Genomic DNA, 17,396 nt, shown 5'->3' with positions numbered 1-17,396 from the left:
TGGAAATGTCAGTCTTTTCATCTGACATGCATTTCAAACTATGGCGTTCTCTTCATCAGCACAATCTTAATTGTGAAACTTCAAAGTSTTTCTTTTTTTTTCTCTCTAAACGTTTGAAAATTAGTGAGTGCAGTCCAAATTGACGTGGAGTATCCACATGTGGTGCCCAATCAACAACAAGCTCGAGGGTATCGGAATACACCAGTGCAAATCGAAGAGTGATGATTCTATATGCAGCAGAGCTCATGTTGCCATAGTTTAGCGGCGAAACATCCTTAAAGGGGCACGAATCATATTGCCCCTTCTCTATGTATCTCAAACATTTCCAACGCCCCTCCCACCCCGTCTGTCTCAGTAGTTTTTAATATGATATTTTATTTCAGTAGCGTGGCAATGAGTATCCGAGAAGAGTCAGAAGAGTCATTCACCTAATACTGTAGCTAGCTGAATGGTTATGTGGCCTATTGTAACCGAGTAAAATTACTTTCTTGATAACAAGTGTTGATTTGTCATATTTGTAGGCACACATTTATCTCCATTTAGCCTACTGATTCTATTGACTATGCCTGCATTATATTGTCAACGAATACAAAACATATATTATTATTGTTGTTGCTGTTGATGTTGATGTTATCATGAGCAAATTTCCATTACYAATCCGTTTTGTTGGGCACATTATTCTGTTCAAAACAGAAGAGAAGGGGATACAACATAAATCAAACTGGCTGAAATCGAAAATATATTATTGTTGAAATTTTACGATTTTCAAAATAGAATAAGTTGATAAATAAAATACAAAGAATCATCCATCTGTTTTCGTCATTTCATAATTTTCGCATAAATTGATGCCAAACATCTAAATCTCGAAATTGAACATTTATCTTTGTCCTGAGGAAGTCGGGAAATCAAATCTGGCCACTAGGGGCGACAGTGAGCACTATTACCATCAAATGGATGGGGTGGTGGATGGGTGTAATCCAATGAYTCTGGATCAATCTTAAAGTTGATTAATCAATCCCAGTTGTGGACACTGATTTTTCTTAATCCTATGACTCTAGATCAGTAGGTTATGTGTTCGATCCATGTTGTGGACACTGTGTTTTCTTAATCCTATGACTCTAGATCAGTAGGTTATGTGTTCGATCCCTGTTGTGGACACTGTTTTTTTATTTTTGGTTTTAATCCTATTCAAAACCCATTCGTGTTTGATTAATCTGATGACTCTTGATCAGAAAGTTACATGTTTGACACTGTACCAACTGCATTTCTGTATTTTAAAGTGTATATATCTTGAAAACTTGGGTGCTGACGGTCAACATATTTTGGGACTATATCAACAATGGACTAATGAAACAAATACCAAAATATCGTTTTKGGGTGGAATTTTCTTTTAGCCCTCAACTTCAAAATGTTGAGAAATGGAACATACAGAGCAGCAGGAGCAACAAAAACACTTCAAAATTTGACGTTTGGAGCTACATTGAAATTTGATGTTTGGAGCTACATTGAAATTTGATGTTTGGAGAATGTGGATGAAGACTGTGAGAGCTTGTTGAGAAATATGCTTTGAGGTAGCCTCGTTATCATGTTTGCCATAAAATTCGTAAGATAGCCTATACCGCAGACGTTTGGCTGAAAACAGCCTTATCTACTCTTTGATTTTGAATTCCCACCACATGTATGAATTTGAATTCTCTGCGGGGAGTGTAAAAAATAATTAGGTAAACACAGAAGTTGTCTTCTCCTCATAAGTCTCAGTATTAACCMCTCTATTTAGTTGGCATTGGCAAAGGCAGGTTGGATAATCATTTCAGCATCTTTGACCAATCCGGGCTCGTCTACAGCAAAGCAGCCTAATAGGACCAAGTTCTACTGTCAAGTAATTTCCACCAATGGAGGGCTAAAAGTGAAGAATCAACATCTTTTTCATAATGGAGTCAGCCTTCAGGGTATTATTTAGCCCACATTATACAATGTAGCCAATTGATGCAGTGGTTTTGCATGTTTACTGATTATTAAGGTTTGGGTAGCCTTTGCCATCTGTGACAGTTTGTGGTCCTGTGAAAATACTGAAATCCCCTCACATTCTAACATTTTCAGACAACAACAAATGCATGGGCTGGCAGTAGTTTGTAAACAAAGATACAGCATAAACATGTCTAAGACAGGTTTGATTGAGTCAGTCTCTAGAGCACTGCATCTGTAAATAGCGGCAGACAGAAGAACACTGTTACTTTAAGAAATAATTGGTTGGAACCATTGCAGATCTATACCTAACAAGTTGGCAGAGCTGGAAATGAGAGCCGTGGGTCCAGCTGCAATRAAACAAAAACATAAAGGTAATGATATCTGATTGCTCATCTAGTGCTAATCTTATGTCCTCTTTCCCACATTATTAGCCAATCAGCAGGTTTGAATGACTCGAATACGATTCAGAGCTGCATGCATGGGACAGAGAAAGACTGAGAACTGTGGGGAGCAGGGATGTCTATGATGTAAGTGTGTGCCTGTGTGAATGTATGCATGGACTATAATTCGTTGTGTCTGGGGGAGTGCTTATGCTGCGTTCATAACCAAGTGGGAAGGTGGAAATTGCCAGTTGTGAAGTCACAAATAGGAGTTGAATGCATTCACATGYTCTGAACTCATTGAGAAACTCCAATTGGCTAGTAGGGCCCCACAGTGGAGGTGTCATAATACCCATAAAACATAGCGGTCAAACAGGGAAGTGGTTCCAATCGTTTTTCCACCAGTCATTTTTCCCATRGGGGATTTTAGAAACACTTAAAATAAGGGCTGTGTTTTGTGCAGGCTAACTCTGGTGTGATGTTTTGATAACCATGTAAATCTCTTTCGGACAAGGTGACTTTTATTCATATTTTCGGTTCTATTTACTCTCAGAATCTAAAATGCTAATTAGCATTGAATTAGAGACCTTGCAATACTACAAATCCCTCCAAGCTCCTGCACGTCATCTCTAGCTGACACCTTTGTAAACAGGTATTGTGTCAATTTAAAACTTGCCCACGAAAGATCACAGAATTGTCAATTTAAAGAAATGTATTCATTATTACCTTCAGTTAACGTTAGATAGTTCATCCAGTGATTCTTACCTTTGCCTCGAATCGKCTGTCTCCTCCAGATCATCATGGGATTTGTAGTTCTTTATGATAGCCACATTAGCAGCTAACYAGCRTTTTATTTATTTATTTATTATTTATTTATTTGTTGGGTGTAAATACAGGCGAATATATTAATAAAAGTCACCTTGTCTGAGACAGATTTATACAGTTATCCAAATGTCACGCCAGGGTAAGCGTTCACAAAACACAGCCATTATTTTAAGTGTTTCTAAAATCCCCAATGGGACAAATGAATGGTGGTAAAATTATTAGAACCATTTCCCTATTTGACCGCAAGGTTTTATGGSTATTATGATTCATACTGTGGTACTCTATGGCAAACAAGCTGTGTCTACCACAAACTAAAAGTACAGCTATCATGCTCACAAACAAATTATTTAAAAAACAACAACATATAAATAGATTGCTTTAGTAAATCATGTTTTGTTAGTGCATTTAACTGCCAGAAATGAAGGTMATTTCCTTAGTAGGTGATGTCAGAGGTCAGCATGTGGGAGAAGTCGGAGCTCAGGGGTTCAAGAGGKGTTCAAACGAATTTTTCCCTGTCATATGTGGTAAATACCCCCTTCCCACTTGGTTATGAATGCAGCATAAGACCTCTGCTTGGAAGCCTGACTAGGTGGTTGTCATTCCCTCTTGCTCTAGCAGGGGCTGGGCARTGGGAGGGTAAAGTGGAAAGAAAGGTAGACTCAGGGCTGGGCTGCCGGAGGTCTAAAGGCCTAAACAACAGCATTTGAACATGCTTGCTTTGCCAGACTAATCGTTAATGTGTGAAAGGATTAATTACTATTCAGATAGACTATGTTGTTTTGAGATGAAATTGACTTGCACTCGTAATGATTTACCACATAGTATATAAGAAGATGACAAGAAATGAAATTAAGAAATGAAATGTATCTTCATAATAAAGTAACTACCTGGCAGAAAACCGAACAAACATTTGCAAACCAGCTTATGTTTAAGGTGAACAGATTTAGCTAAAGACACTTTTGAATCAACTATACCAATATAAAGAAAAGTATATGTGTATGTTCTTGTTTCTCTGACTTATAATCTGGCCAAAATCATGTTGTATGGCAGATTGTGTGTTCCTAAATGTTATACGTATAGCTCCAGTAAGCTCTTCACTTTCAATTCCTCCAAAAATTGACAAAAATCATTCTCAAATCATCATCTTTGCATAAGGCAGGGAATAGCTAACCTGTAATAACTGTATTTTAAGAAATCTGGTACTCTTGACGTAGATAGTTCAATGATTTACCCCTAAATGTTTTGAGATGCGCCAGCTTCAAAGGAATTCCCACTAAACAGACACACAGTCTCGTTTAGTATGGCATCGGTTGGTTTCAGCCTCTCCAGACTGCTAGGAGGAGTGCCAACACCAACTGTACTGTACTACAGCTATGCTGCGCTCTGCTCTCGTTTGCTCAGGTCTGCTCTGCTCTCGTTTGCTCAGGTCTGCTCTGCTCTCGTTTGCTCAGGTCTGCTCTGCTCTCAGTATCCCAACTGGGTAGAGGAGCAGAAGGACACGTTTAACCCATCTTTTGCACAATTTAGGGTCACACTTTAAGTTAACATAACATGTTGTGTAACATGTTGTTGTATGTGATTCTATTTTCATTGGTTTTGATCACATTTCAGAAGATTTATTCTAATTTCTGAATTGGTCTGATAAATATTCATAAAATGATCTGATTTAACCTCTGGTAATGGACTGTTCTGTTGTTCCAAATGTAATTTCAGATGATCTTTAATGACAGTAATTATTAATAGTGTTTGTTTATGAAATGCCAGTTGCCTGTCTTGAGGCATTTTTTAAAACGTAAACTTTTGGGTAGTTGCTGTTTTGTTTGGTGCATTCATTTAGCTCTCCTACCATTATTAGAGCGCCAGTCTGTTTAAAGTAGGCTACAGAGTACAGTATCCGACTATCCGTTACCATCTGGTTTGAGGACAAAATAATTTAACATGGCAAAAATACCAGATTCCTGTGAACATTCGTCTACAAAGCAGTAGGAGGCCGTGGGGGAATATCTGGGTCTCCTCTTTGGATTGTTATTTTTCCTCATGTATTTTCTGTCTGCTATCTACCCACAGGGCAAAGAGGCCTTAGATTTAAAGAAAGCATGAAATTGACATTATACCCTGAAATGCTGTGCATATTTGCAGGGGAAACACAGTAATGCAGTGACAATTCTTCTCTGCTCTCTCTCTCTCTCTCTGTCACGGATTCCCCCGGTACTGCTGCTCTTTCCKTGCACMAGTTCCGGAGGTCTACRTCACMKGCCTCTAGGCTTCACTGAACTGTCTCATTACGCACACCTGATTCCAATTCTCCTGATTAGTAATTGTATTTATGTGCCCTCTGTTCACCATTGTCTTGTCGKTTATTGTTCCCATGTCCGTTGGTCTTGTGAGTACCTGTGCTTTGTTGTTTCGACGTTCGTGCCGCGTGTATTGTGTACTCGTTATTATGGGTCTCGTCCCGTGTATTGTTGTGCACTTGTTATTACGGGTCTCGTCCCGTGTATTGTTATTACGGGTCTAGTCCCGTGTATTAATTAGAGGATTAACCTAGCTCTTTTGTTTTGGTTACATCCCTGTGTTTTTGTATACGTGTTTGTTTTGGGCTTCGTCCCCGTGCCTTTTCATTGCATGTTGTATTTTTGGGTGGAGTATTAAAAAACCCTATTACATATTCCTGCGCCTGTCTCCAATCATTTATACAACGTGATACTCTCTCTCTCTCTCTCTCTCTCTCTCTCTCTCTCTCTCTCTCTCTCTCTCTCTCTCTCTCTCTTTCTCTCTCTCTCTCTCTCTCTCTCTCTCTCTCTCTCTCTCTCTCTTGCTTGCTCTCTCTCTTGCTTGCTCTCTCTCTCTCTCTCTTGCGCTCTCTCTCTCCCTCTCCTTCACTGTCTATCCATTAATCTATTGTCCTTCCTTATCTAGCGTTGTCTTTATCTATCCATTTATTTATCTTGTCACATCACTCTCCATTCATCCCTATCCCTCCCTCCAATAACGGGTTGTGATACGATATGATGCAATACGATACAGAACAAAACAAAATGGCCCAGTATGAAACAATACCATATGGTTGAAAACCTTATTGTCCATTTATTGATGTATTCACGGAAGTATGTTGGTTGGTTATTCAGGTTACCCCTGTTTATTTCCCTTTGATGTTTTGAGACCTGCACTCATTTCCTGTCTTTCACAAAATATGACGGGATGCAGAACCAACCCCTCTCCAGGGGCGTATTCATAAGTGCACACCGCAGTAAACGGTAGCAAAATGTTTCGCAAAGCTAAAACTTTTCACAACAAAAAATATTGGAATTCAAGTAGGTCCGTCCCATTTTCTTCCGTTTGGTTCAGTTTGGTTCCTAGTGAATACACCCTTTATGATATTAGGGCTAGTACCCAAAGAGACCTCCAGGGAAATAAATCATAATAAAAGCACAAACACAAATCAATACTGTAAAGACAAGTCAAGTTATGTACATTTGACGTTTTATGGCTCCATTCATAGCAGGTTCACGCTTTATTTGAGTCCCAAAGGGAAATATGAAAGGGTTGGTGTGGGCAGGATATTGTGCTGTGTGGGCATYGGACCCTGTAAAAAGAGCAATAATATCTATGAAATATTTTTGAGAAATGAAACTGAATGGGATTTACTGGATATTTCATAATAAGTCACTGAATTACATCATCTTCCTTATTGAAGATGTGGCCACTGAGGTCGTACGGACAACATTTCAAAATTGTAATCCCAAGACACATAATGAATACCAATGGCACATACACCCTTTTATTAACAACACCAGCTTTAATTAGATGCGGCTATTTTGCAAAGGATCAGATATTTGTACGCAACACTGGATTCAGTATTTGCTTTTCTGGACTTGACTTCAAAAATGATCTATCCACTCCCATTGAATGACCATAAAACTTTGCTGGGTGGTTGCATCATGTGACTGGCTAAAACCTTAGTAGGAGCGCGTTAGTCAGTCACAGCCTGTAGAATTAATTAATTTGTCTAATGTGAAGATGGATTAAGTTCCCCCTTGGCAGAGGAACGCTCCCCACCAACATGTTAACAACGTCTTCAGAGACCAATGAGGCCCATTTACAGTAAGTGTCTGTTTAAGAGAGAGAGGAAGAGAGAGAGAGAGAGAGAGAGAGAGAGAGAGAGAGAAAGATGTATGTGTGTGTTTGCTAAAGCGGGCTATAAGGGGTCCCTCCGGTGTCGGCCACAGAGAGCAAGGCCATTTGACACAGACACACACAGACATGCTTTAATAGAGCCAGAGCTAACACTTGCTCAATCATGCAATTAGAGTGAGTTACACAGATAAAGACACTCTCCGTTACTCCTCTGTCTGTGGATGGGAGGGCGGGAGGGCAGGGAGGAGCGGGAGGAGAAGGAGGGGAGAGAGAGAGGCTTTAGTCATTTACAGAGGTTGATTTATGCCCTGCTGGTCTTGAGAAAGAAGTAGTCGCTCACTGATAGCCAAGCTCATTACGATTAATTAATTAGCGACAGGATACAGAGTGACAGAGCAGAGGAGCGGGACAGAGGGGACAGAGAGGGGACAGAGAGGGGAGAGAGGAGGGGGAGAGAAGAGTTGGAGAGGGGATGGAGGAGAGAGGCGTTGTGGAGGAGGGAGAAGTGAAGTAGATAGAGAGGGAGAGAGAGAGAGAAAAGTAGGGGAACACAGATGAACCAGGGAGGAGAAGAACTGGAGAGAAAAGGGTAGGGGATGAGAAGGAGAGTGGAAAAGTGAAGACGAGCATAGAGGAAACAGGGAGGGTGAGCAGAGGAGAGGAGGAGGGATGGAGAGAGGTAGAGGGAGAGGGGGACAGGAGAAAGGGAGATAGAGGAGAAGGGGGAAAGCAGATGAGTAGAAAGAAAGGGGGGGTTTACCATCTGTAGATACGTCCCTAAGCAGAGTCACTGGGCCCACCCATCTGTCTGGTTGGGTCCCAATGTCCCCTTAAGCACCCCGTTGTTGGAGTTGTTCCTATTCACTGGTACTGGAGCTGGGTACCAGAATCACCTTCACTCTCAATGCAGTGGGCCTGGGGCGTTTTTGAGATTGTGAGTATATGCACATTACCACACAAACACACACAAACACACACCCTGAACTCTGACCTCTCCCACTGAGAATGACATCTAAATCGGAGCTTATCCACTCAGAACAATAACACTGCCACACTGCTCAATTGGCCAAATAGCACGGTCTGGGGTTTTCCATGCGTGTGTGTGCGTGTGCGTGTGCGTGTGTGCGTGCGTGCGTGCGTGTGTGTGAGAGAGAGATAGAGAGAGGACAAAGTAAGTCCTGGTCGGAGCCATCAGGCAGCACCCTGAGGCTGTGTCTGTTGGCTGAAGGCTGGCTTTGATGGACCAAATCACTGCCTCTCATCTCTCACACGTCTATTCTTTCTCTTTCTCTCCCTTCTTTTTCTCTAAAGACACTGAGGCCAATCCCTCCACTCTCCAAAACCCACCTGTCATAAAGCATTATTTTTTATTTATATACTGTATACAGTTGAAGTTGGAAATGTACATACACCTTAGCCAAATACATATAAACTCAGTTTTTCACAATTCCTGATATTTAATCCTCATAAAAATTCCCTGTCATAGGTCAGTTAGGATCACCACTTTATTTTAAGAATGTGAAATTTCAGAATAATAGTAGAGAGACATGATTTATTTCAGCTTTTATTTATTTCATCACATTCCCAGTGGGCCAGAAGTTTAATACATAGACAATTGAATAAATTATGATGTAGCATTGCCGTTTAAATTGTTTTACTTGGGTCAAACGTTTCGGGTAGCCTTCCACAAAAGCTTCCCACAAAAAGTTGGGAGGGAATTTGGCCCATTCCTCCTGACAGAGCTGGTGTAACTGAGTAAGGTTTGTAGGCCTCCTTGCTCGCACACACTTTTTCAGTTCTGCCCACAAATTTTCTATAGGATTGAGGTCAGGCTTCGTGATGGCCACTCTAATGCCTTGATTTGTTGTCCTTAAGCCCTTTTGCTACCACTTTTAAGTATGCTGGGTCATTGTCCATTTAGAAGACCCATTTGCGACCAAGCTTTAACTTCCTGACTGTGTCTGGAGATGTTGCTTTAATATATCCACATCATTTTCCTTCCAATGATGTCATCTATTTTGTGAAGTGCACCAGCCTCCTGCAGCAAACAACCCACAACATGACTGCCACCCCGTGCTTCACAGATGGATTGTGGTTCTTCGACTTGCAAGCTCCCCCTTTTTCCCCAAACATAACGATGGTCATTATGACCAAACAGTTCATTTTTGTTTCATCAGACCAGATGACATTTCTCCAAAAAGTACGATCTTTGTCCCCATGTGCAGTTGCAAACTTTAGTCTGGCTTTTTTTATGGCGGTTTTGGAGCAGTGGCTTCTTCCTTGCTGAGCGGCCTTTCAGGTTATGTCGATATTGGACTCGTTTTACTGTGGATATAGATACTTTTTGTACTTGTTTCCTCCAGCATCTTCACAGGGTCCTTTGCTGTGTGTTCTGGAATTTGATTTGCACTTTTTGCACCAAAGAACGCGTCTCTTTCCTGAACAGTATAGGCCTGCGTGGTCCCATGGTTTTATACTTGCGACTATTGTTTGTACAGATGAACGTGGTACCTTCAGCATTTGGAAATTGCCTCCAATGATGATCCAGACTTGTGGAGGGCTACAATTTCTTGGCTGATTTCCTTTGATTTCCCCATGATGTCAAGCAAAGAGGCACTGAGTTTGAAGGTAGGCCTTGAAATACATCCACAGTACACTCCAATTGACTCAAATGATGTCAATTAGCCTATCAGAAGCTTCTAAAGCCATGACATCATTTCTGGAATTTTTTCTAAGCTATTTAAAGGCACAGTCAACGTAGGTTATGTAAACTTCTGACCCAATGGAATTGTGATACAGTGAATTATTAGTAAAATAATCTGTCTGTAAAACAATTGTTGGAAAAATTACTTCTGTCATGCACAAAGTAGATGCCCTAACGGACTTGCCAAAACTATAGTTTGTTAACAAGAAATTTGTGGAGTGGTTGAAAAACGAGTTTTAATTACTCCTACCTAAGTGTATGTAAACTTCCGACTTCAACTTATATATATATGTATTTTTTTTGGGGGGGGGTAAACAGCTGTAAGTACTATGTAAAATATGTACCTATACTGAAATTACACTCTACCTGTATTGAACCAAGTCAATCCGTAGCTGTTAGGACAGCTATTGTAAAATTGGACACATTTCCTGACAAAGTGAATACATCGTCCTATTTGTAAAAAAAAAATTTTTTTATAAATAACTACAGTACAAATGAAAAAAACAATCCCTTTGATCAACTGAATTCAACACAAACTCAAGAATTCAAACAATCTGGATAAAATGTGCTTTTCAATTGATAATATAATATTGAAAGCTAGCCAACACTTTGATACATGTTGGACTCACACAAGGTATCCAATATGTTGATATAGTGTAAGTAGGATTAGAAATAAGGGAATTAGATGATCTTCTCTTCTACGTAATGAATAGCACAGCCTGTACTCTCTCTCTCTGTTGTGCTTTAAGGCAAAACCCACCTGTCACCATCTGTCTCCACTGCTTTACCCAGTCAGGTGTTGAGGTAGTGGAGGGGGAAGACCGTCAGAAGTCATAAGAAGCTCTTATGGCCCAAGCAACCATTACTTCATTCCCTCTCAATTTGATACACTTAATTTATTGCTGGTGAGCTTCTGAAAAATAGAGAAAAACGGAGGATTCGGATGTCATGTTAACTATAGAATATAGCAAATCCACCACGGAGTACCTGATCTCTCTCTCTCTCTCTCTCTCTCTCTCCTCTCGCTCTCTCTCTCTCTCTCTCTTCTCTCTCTCTCTCTCTCTTTCTCATTACAGAAATCATTCCTCCCCCATCCCTCCATCTCCATCCATCTCTACATGGACTCGGGCACCTAACATAGCAACGTGACGTGAATCACTAATAACTTCATATTAACAGGGTTAACGAGTCTAGGCCCCAACCAGGGGGAGAAGTAGAGGATCCCTCTCACGATATAAAGAGCTAACATAACATACGCAGGAAAAGACCAGAATGCAAAATGGCCCCCAGCCTTTGGAGAGCTTTGCGTTCGCTCCAAAGTTGTTTTCCTGCAGAATTAGCGATTGACTAATGGCGTAAATGCTGTTAATTACCGTGCCAGAACCCAAACAGGCTTTTCTGCCTCTAACTAATAAGAAATCAATTAGCTAATGAATTGGTCGTTAAGTGGAAAAGCTAATCTTGGCGGGGTATTTTTTAATGATTTTTGTGTGTGTGTTTGTTTGGTGTTGTGTGTGTGGTGTCTGTGTTGTCTTGTGTGTGTGCCTGTGATCCCGACTAATTGCCGTTGTCATACGCGCTCTCAGCTTTCAGTATTTCCTAATGAACCTTCATTAGATCATAACTGGCACTCTTGGAAGATTCGCAGGCAAAACCTGCTTCCCAATTATTTTTAATTGCCAGACATTCACACAAACAAGTGCTGCACCTTTGCCGAACATGAGAGCCGTGCCTGGCTTCGCCTGTGTCTCCTTCATTACTCCATTTGAAGACGATTAGATGGCGGGCAGGGTCGCTTTCCAGGCTGCTGTTGTCTGTCTGTATCTAAACACTCCATCAGTTCAAACCAGTGGGCTTATTGTTGCTTATTGTTACTCTCCCCTTCTTCACTTTATTTGTGGCGGCAGAAATGCTGCTGCTTCTGTCACGGCAGGGATTGGTGTCTGTGTCAACGTTGTACACACAGACACACACACAACAGACGTTGTAGAGACATACACACACTCATTTGTAAAGACACTGACAAATGTACAAACACACACTCATGCATTCAAGCAAAACACACACCACACACACACCACACACACACACACACACACCACACACAACACACACAACACACACACACACACACACACACACACACACACACACACACACACACACACACACACACACACACACACACACACACACACACACACACACACACACACACACCACACACACATTCAGTCTGCTGTGTGTGCCACAGTACCTGTACATGTGTCAGCCGACAAAAACAAAGGAGTGAGAGCATCCCTCCTAGGCATGAATAATTAAGGAAAGACAAAAGAGCCTTGTTTTTCTTTTTCCATTCGCTCTTTCTTTTTTTGTGTCTCTCAAACCCCAGTCTCTTGTTTTTTTAGAGTTATTCACTATTACAGTAAGATATGGATGATATCGTGTGTGTTCACTCGTGCTTGCGTGTGCTTGTGTGGGTGTGCCCTCAGTGCTCACGGAACAGCTTTCTTGGCACAGGTTTCCAATTGGACCCAGTGAACCATCTTATGAATGCAAAAGTCAATCAGATAGATGCACTTTTACAGTTTATCCTGAATTTCTTTTTTCTCCAAAACCCCCGACTTTGGTGACACTTTATAATAAGTTATTATAACGTGCTAATCGGACCTTTTTACCCCTCTCTGCCTTTCTCAGCTGACGACATTCTCAGTAGCCTTGGATTCACGCTACTAGAAAAAAATYGCTAATAAAGCTTGACAACACTTTCTATGAAGTACATAAGTATAATGTTTTATAACATGCTTTATAATGTGTTAAGACACTGACTATAAGCATCCATAATAACTCATAAGCGGTTATAAAACGATGAAGTTTTATTAATCATTCACTATAATGACTTCCAAGACTGTGGTGCATAAAGTATGATAGCCAGTTATATCACACATAAGGCCCTATATTACATTAAAAGAACAACCATAATGTATTGTAAAGCTTTATGAAGAACTATTCATGTGTTTCTGTTTGCTTTAAGTAAAGTGATTCACCTAATTATAAAGCACTATAAAAGGTATTTAATAGCCTTTAAGTAAAGTGTGATCATTTTCCAGAGGGACAAACGCACCACAACACATTAAGCTAACCAGGTAACACTTTATATAACAGTGTGATATGGTCATTAAGCAAAGCTGTCCATTATTTCAATGCACAACAAACATAGCTACATTCACAGTCAAGTGCATGGAAAATAACTCTGTGGCCATAAGTCTGCCAGTGCGGAAGTTACTCCTGCTAGCTAGCTATCTCCCAGCTCTATCAAATCTTTCCTTGTAGATAGGCAGTTTAGCCGTAACATTCTTGTTTAGAGAGAAGTCTTGTCACTAGCTAGCTAGCCATTCACTCCCAAGTAGGACATGAGCAGAAGCAAGCTATTTATCTATGTAGAGATAGCAGCGCTAGCTAGCTAACTTCACTAACTAACTAGCTAGCTACAGGTGGAATTAAAACGCTTACTCCAAAGCACATTGCATATTAACGTCCTCTTTCACTTAAACTCATTGTTTTGTTGTCATAACACATTATTAAGCATGTTATAAATGATTATATGTCTATGTACTTCCTAGAAAGTGTTACCATATGTTTGAATCCTTCCTCTAAATTCACTCAATTTAGACCAAACWAGGTTGTTATTGTTCAGTTCCAGACCTAGGCCGTCAACCCGACTCTCCACACACCCTGAAGACTCAGTATTAACAAATCTGTTGGGCAAGCACATATTCTCCCTGTCCCAGTAATCCAGCTAATATGCTTTCGGTGTCATGCCAGAATCGCGTGCCTTTGAGGTAGCTGTTCCTGGAAGTAGTAGTGAAAGTATGCTGTGGCCAAGGCCTCTGATTTATGGTGAAGCCAATCACCTTGCACCACCTGCTCTGGTTGTGTGCGTGTGTGTGTGTGTGTGTGTGTGTGTGTGTGTGTGTGTGTGTGTGTGTGTGTGTGTGTGTGTGTGTGTGTGTGTGTGTGTGTGTGTGTGTGTGTGTGTGTGTGTGTGTGTGTGTGTGTGTGTGGGCGTGTGAACGTGTGTGTATATTTCTGTGTGTGTGCATGGTCATGCATGCAAAAGTGTGTGTGTGTATATATGTGTTTGTGGTGACAAACAGTGGGAAGAGGGCTGGATCAACTTCACTGACGGCCCAGGTTTTGATAGGGGATGAATGAAGCACCAGATGTCTATCAATATTTAGTAGTAAACATCACAAAAGTGTGGCGGTGTGGCATCTGAGAACGTGCTACAGTCATGAACTGGTAAGAGGCAAAAACAGACTCTGGTTTCACCTATTAAACAGAAAGTGTTATAACTTGCCTSTAGTTTAGTCCTGGTTTTATGGGAACTGTGAGATTCTATAAGTCCTATATTTTGTCAGTGCAAATAMATATTGTGATGACCTGCGCTCATATTATGATGTTATAACTCTATACTAAARCCGTAATTTAATCTCAGGCACATTGTATTCATGGGTGACACCTCCACTGTTACTCGGTCGCATCACATCATTGTTATGAGTGTTCTAAAGGCGTCTTAGCCATAGTGTCCACATTTCACTATAGTGGCTTGGAAATACAACAACATTGCTAAAGTAGGCAAGCAATTAGTAGGAAACAAGTTTTTCATCATTATGATGTCGTCATTACCTAGCAAAGTTTGTCAACAATACCTAACAATGCTAATGTTAGCTAGCTAAAATCAGGTGCTTTCTCCTCAATCTTAGCTAGTTAGCAAATGATATACCACATCTAAAGTCAATTTAACAACATCAAAATTGTGAAAAAAGGTTTTCCTACAAATTACCTGCCTCCTTTAGAAATATGATTATATCAAAGCCACTATAATGCACTTTTGAYAAAATCTTCATCAGCGCCAATTGAGAATGCATTGAAAAACCATTCAGTCGGAAGTCAGTCTTCATAAGAACGTTCAAAACCATACTGTGATGAATCATGCAAACCATGACTAGCGATTCAAATTGACAGGTTATCTCCGATTGATCCGACATTTGCAGAGTTTACATGAATGTGATATCTTCGAACACGGGAACATTACGTGCAAAAGGCCGCGGCAAACGCCTATCTCATTCAAGTGGTTTTTTTCTGTAGCTATAAATTGTCTGTAATTTAGAGATATACTAGTCAAGAATCAAAAAACATTGAAACAACACTATGGAATATAGTAACCCAAAAAGTGTAATAACCAAATCAAAAATATTTCTTATATTTGAGCATCTCAAAGGTCTTGTGCCTATGCTCGAGACCCCCCAGCATGAGTTCACTGGAAAATTCAATTCAGTTAACATGTGCCCTTACGGTAAAGTAATTCGTGAACTGTTCTGTTATAATACATAAAACTGACTATTAGAATGTTTTGGATTTCAATCGTTAAACTTCCGTCACAAACGAATGACCAACTCGCATACTTTATTGTGAATGTTAACGTTGTTTTTTTGACGCCTTTCAGATTTCTCCGGAGCGCCCTGCATTAGTGGTGTCAGTAGAAATCATCGCAACAGGAGCCAACCTGCTTTCCCTCCGGAAGTGATACCTTCGGCTATAGTACTGTTGGGTTGTTAGTTGTGCCCGAGGTGAGCAAAGAGCTTGCAGCTTGGGCTTTTTGTTGTGTTCTCCGATGTCAGCTATGTCGCACTCATCTGTCATGTGGTAAGTGGATTAAGTTAGCATCATTATTAATTGTTTAAGAGTTGATACAAAACAGAGATCTCTTAGGACAACATATTTCGAACACTAATTAGAGAAACCAGTCTACATATTAGAAATAAGAGACGTATATGAAAAACTCCTCACAGATTCAAGCAGACATTCATAGCCTAAAAGATGATAATTCACTATCACCATCGGGAGAATAGAACCCAGATCAACTCTCAAATATCAATTAAACACATAAATCACCTTAAAAATTCCTTATAACGACACTTCAAGTAACCCCAGTCCCCATTCATAACACACTACTGTTCAGGAAGACTGTAATTCAGCCCCCATCTCCAGAATGTCCAAACAGGAACCATCCAAAGACAGCGAAAGAAGAAAGGACTTTTCCAACAAACGACACGGCGATCATGTAGAGAGCCGAACGAATCTGCTTACTTAAGTATTCGCAAAATTTGAAGTAGTTTTAGTCGCAACGGCTTGTCTTTTAGAACAGAGGAGTTAGGCTGAATATGATCTCATGTATTCCCACACTGGTTATCCCAGTTGGACTGGGTTGCCGTGCAAGGTTCAGATTCTTTAATTTTCAAGAAGGCATTACTAACACAGCCATCTTACCACCATGCATTCGGCACGATAACAGCTGATCGGGGCTTTAAATCCCATCTGTTGCGCTAGACAATGTTCCAACACACCTCCAGGCTGTTGTAAGGGCGTATTTGACCAAGAGGGAGAGGTGATGAAGTGCTGCATCAGATGGCCTGACCCCACAATCACCCGACCTCAAGCCAATTTGAATAGTTTGGGAGGATGTAGGTTAACACCAGGAAAAGTGAAAAGTACCACAATGCTCAGCATATGTGGAACTCCTTCAAGACTGTGTGGAAAATCATTCCAGGTGTTAAGCGGGTTGAGAGAATGCAATCTGCGCCAAGCTGTCATCAAGGCAAAAGGTGGCTACTTTGAAGAATTCTAAATATAAAATATATTTTCATTTGTTTAATATTTTTTGTTTACAACATGATTCCATATGTGCTGTTTATAGTGTTTTGGATGTCTTCACTACTTCTACAATGTAAAAAATAGAAAATAAAGAAAAACCTTAATGAGTAGGTGTGTCCAAATTACTTTGTACTGGTGTATATGATAAATAAAAAAGAATCACAAAAAGACTAGGACTGGATTCAATCCGAGCAAGTTTAAGAACAGTCGACAATGCGCCTTTTGCACGTAATGTCCCGTGTTTCGAAGATATCACATTCATGTAAACTCTGCAAAGTCGGTGATCAATCGGAGATAACCTTTCAATTTGAATCTGCTAGTCATTCGTTTTGCATGATTCACACAGTATGGTTTAACTGTGTCTTATGAAGACTTCTCCCGACTGAATGGTTTTTCAATGCATTCTCAATTGCGCGTGATGAAGATTTTATCAAAAGTGCATTATATGGCTTTGATATAATCATATTTCTAAAGGGAGAGTAATTTGTAGGAAAACCTTTTTTCACAATTTTGATGTTTAAATTGACTTTAGAGTGTGTATATCATTTGCTAACTAGCTAAGTATGGAGAAAGACACCTGATTTTAGCTAGCTAACATTAGCATTGTTAGGTATTGTTGACAAACTTTGCTAGGTAATACGACATCATAGGATGAAAAACTTGTT

This window comes from Salvelinus sp. IW2-2015, linkage group LG36 (genome assembly GCF_002910315.2).
Source record: "Salvelinus sp. IW2-2015 linkage group LG36, ASM291031v2, whole genome shotgun sequence".
Lineage (NCBI taxonomy): Eukaryota > Metazoa > Chordata > Actinopteri > Salmoniformes > Salmonidae > Salvelinus > Salvelinus sp. IW2-2015.
Note: the sequence above shows the minus strand (reverse complement) of the source record.